This window comes from Nycticebus coucang, chromosome 6 (assembly GCF_027406575.1).
Source record: "Nycticebus coucang isolate mNycCou1 chromosome 6, mNycCou1.pri, whole genome shotgun sequence".
Taxonomy (NCBI): Eukaryota; Metazoa; Chordata; class Mammalia; order Primates; family Lorisidae; genus Nycticebus; species Nycticebus coucang.
In genome coordinates this window covers 42007126-42011269 of record NC_069785.1, presented here as the reverse complement: position 1 = coordinate 42011269, position 4144 = coordinate 42007126, and positions in this window count along the sequence as shown.

The following is a 4144-nucleotide window of genomic DNA, read 5'->3' as shown; positions in this document are numbered from 1 at the left end:
AGCAAAGCTGATCTTTTTTTTTTTCAAGGTAGTGAAAAATGCAAAGAGATCAGTTAGGAAATTAGAGATTTGATTTGCAGCTCAGCACCTGTAGCTCAGCAGCTAGTGCGCCAGCCACATGCACCGGAGCTGGCGGGTTCGAACCCAGCCTGGGCCTGCCAAATAACAATGACAACTATAACCAAAAAATAGCTGGGTGTTGTGGTGGGTGCCTCTAGTCCCAGCTATTTGGGAGGTTGAGGCAAGAAAATCATTTAAGCCCAAGAGTTTGAGGTTGCTGTGAGCTATGACTGACACCAAGGCTCTCTACCAAGGGTGACAAAGTGAGACTCTTAAAAAAAAAAAAAATACTCTTGACTTGCTTCTTAGCTGCCATCTTGAGTTACCCTGGAGGAGTGATTTTCAACTGGTATGCTATGGCACAGGTGAGAGGATCTTAGATGTGCTGTGAAAAATTTTAAAGATCCTAATTAAGTTATTTTTGAAAGAAATTCAAAGAACAGTAAGTATATTCTTTTTTGTGTTTTTACTTTTTGTTTTTAGATCAACATAATCTAAGTGTGCTGCAGAAGTTCAACTATAGGTTCCAGTGTGCTGTGAGATAAACAAAGGTTGAAAAATACTGCCCTAGAGGCTCTCAGCTCTTGTCATGACTTCTTTTCCCCTCTTGGAGTTATGAAGAGTGATTCTGACTGCACGGGAGCAGCCCAGCAGTGGCCCTTTGAGTCAGAAAGATGTGGGCTTTGAAATCCATTAAACCTGGCTTTGGATCCCTGTTCCAGGCTCTACCAGCTGAATGATCTTGGGCAAGTTATGTAACCTTTCTGAGCCCCATTCCATGTGTAATATGGAATATGTCTGCCTTGTGGGATTAAAATGGATGTGTCTAAGGACCTGCCCACCACTTGCACTTGTGATGGAAAGGGCCTGTAGCAGCCCCTTCCATGCACAACTCCCACCCCTTCTGTCAAGGTAGCATCTCAGGAGGCTGTCAGTTATAGGGGGACTGCCTTGTTCAGCTTTCTTTGTGGTTTAACAATGTGTCTGGGCTAGGTGCAGTGGCTCACCCCTGTAATTCTAGCACTCTGGGAGCCTGAGGCGGGTAGATGGCCTGAGCTCAAGAGTTCAAGACCAGCCTGAGCAAGAGTGCCTGTCTCTGCTGAAATACAAAAACTAGTCATGCATCTTGGTGAGGCCTATAGTCCCAGCTACTCAGGAGGCCAAGGCAAAAGGGTTGTTTGAGCTCAACAGTTAGAGGTTGCTGTGAGCTAATGATGCCACAGCAGTCTACCCAGGGCGAGAGAGTAAGACTGCCAACAAATCAAAACAAAACAACCGTAGCGGCTCATGCCTGTAATCCTAGTACTCTGAGAGGCCACGATGGGAGGTTCTCAACTGAGGCCAAGAGTTCACAATCAACCTGAGCAAGAGAAGACCCTGTCTTTAACAAAAATAGAAAAATTAGCTGGGCATTGTGGCACAAGCCTGTAGTTCCAGCTACTCGGGAGGCTGAGGCAGGAGGACTGCTTGAACCTAGGAGATGGAGGTTGCAATGAGCTCTAATGATGCCACTGCACTCTAGCTCAGGTGATAGAGCAAGACCCTATCTCAAAAAGCAAACAAACAAAAACCCCCAGCCCCCCAAACTATTTCTGATCTTATCAGCAGTAATTATGAACTAAAGGACCAACCCACCATGCTTGAGCAGGGCTCTCCATGATCTAGGTAGTTGTTAACTCTCTGAGGTCTTGGGTTTCAGTTCCTACCCTCATAAAGAGTTGGAGTTTGACTTGATGCTAGACCGTCTTGCCTAATCTCTCTGTTTTATGGATAAGTAAACTAAGGCACAGAAAGGGGGATGCAGTTTTCTCACTGGGCTCTTTAAATAGCTGAGTCAGCCTGAAGGGCGGCTCACCCCATCCGTCTGTATTTCCATTTGAAAATTGCACTGCTTTTGTCCAGATCTTCGAGGAAGCCAAAACTTATCTATTTTTAATGCCAAATAACTGCCTCTTCTCCTGTAAAACATGGCACTTCTAACCACTCTATATTTGGACAGAGGTTTATTTTTACTGGAGTGTGGTAGAAGTGGGGCCTGGTGCCACGTCCGGATGTTATTCTACATTTTACTTGCTGGGTTGTAGTTGAGCCCATTAAGCAGTTCCTATGAGAAACAGAGAATTAGTAGGTGATTTGGGGTAGTAATATCTTTCAAGTCCTCTGCTCCTTGCTTGGTTAAGATTGCGCTCCGTTGCCCAGGCTAGAAACCCTAAGAGCTCACCCTTGTCCTGCCTTTATCCCCACTTCTCTCTGATCCTCTCCAGAGGAAGTACAGTGGAAAGTTAAAGGCACAGCTACCCAAGTTTGAACCCAGGCTGTGCTGCTCACAGGCGGTGTGGCACTGGGCAGGTCACATAATCTTTCTGTGCCTCAGTTTTCTCATCTGTAAAACTCCGTGCCTACCCATAAAGTCTTATGAGGATTAAATATGTTAGAATGTGCAAGGTGCTTGGAATAGTGTTTGGTATATATTAGGTTTTCAATAAATGTTAGCTGTTACTATTGTTAATAATATTACTTTTATTGTGTATAGGCAATTGATCAATAAGCTCTGTGTCAGCATTCTTACTTGGAAATGTCTTTTGTACCTGTCTTCTATCTCTGCCACATTTTTACCTGGCCACCTGCAGAGCCTATTAACTGTCTCTCATCAGCCTTTACCCCTTCCACAGCAGAATTTGTGCTGCCAGGGGACCTTTATAAAGGGCAGACCCAATCCTATTGCCCCTGCTGGAGAACTTGCCCTACAGGATCATACCTTAGCCTGCCTCCCAGCTAACCCCTTGTATTAGTGTTCTGTCTAACAAATGACCCTTCAATTTAGTGCTTTAAAACAATGAACATTTATTATTTCACAGTTTCTGTGGGTCAGGAATTCAGGTGCAGTAGCTCAAAGTGGCAGCATGGTGAGCTGCTGGTATTAAGGTAGAGATTCCTAAAGGCCTGGTGCAGTGGCTCATGCCTGTAATCCTAGCACTCTGGGAGGCCAAGGTGGTTAGATTGCATGAGCTCAGGAGTTTGAGATCAGCTCGAGCCAGAGTTAGACCCCTGTCTCTAAAAATAGCCAGGCATGGCTGCCAGTCCCAGCTGCTGGGGAGGATGAGGCAAGAGCATCACTGGAGCCCACAGAGTTTGAGGTTGCTGTGAGCTATGACATCACACCACTCTACGGATGACAAAGTGAGATGCTGTCTCACAACAAACAAAAAAAGGTGGAGATTCCTGAAGCACCCATTTAATTTACACAAAGTCAACTCTACACGCTCAGCTGAAGGAGAGAGAGAATAAGAGAGAAGAGGGTACACATACAGTGACACATGGGTATGTAGTGACAGTGCAGCCACCCAGTCTCCTGCCCTGTCACTGGAGCACCAGGTGCCTGGAGGGAGTGTGATGTGGGAACCTGCATGACAGCCATCCCTGGCCTCATATCACACCACCATCTTCTCACACTCAAAGATAAGTAAGTTTCTCAGCTCCAGGATAGTCCTAAATGCCAGACAGTGTTTTTTTTCTGCTGTTCAACTGAGGCAACAGGCCTCTCTTCCAACCTGAAGGAAAAGCTAGCTGGTTGGGATTTCCTGTGAAGTGATAATGTCTGCTTGCTACACTTCATAGATGTTTTAAAGGATTTTCAAAGGCAATTTTCACTTTGTGTGGATTTCGCCTTATAGGAGGTCTTGGAACCAGTCCCTGTGTAAAATGACACTCCTTTGGACAACTAAACCAACCACTCTGCCCTAATCCCCTGCTTCCCAGGAGAAGTTCTCACCCTCCTAACTGGGAAAGTTGAGGATGAAATTAGAATTGGAACTGGGATTCCCCTAAAGGGAGTGTGAAAGAAAGTAATGTCTGGCTGATGCTTTTGCTCCCATTCAAAGGTCCCTAGCTCCATGATACCTTCCAGGGGTCTGTCACTAGCATTTGAATGTTGCTCCTGACTCTGAGATGAGGTCCACTGACTGTGTCAGTGGCATTGACTGAGCCCCTTACCAGGAGCAAGGTACCACCCTAAGCCCAGTGCAAAGATTTTAAAGAAAACAAGCCACATGGTCCCTGCCCTCACAATTATGACCTGTAAGAA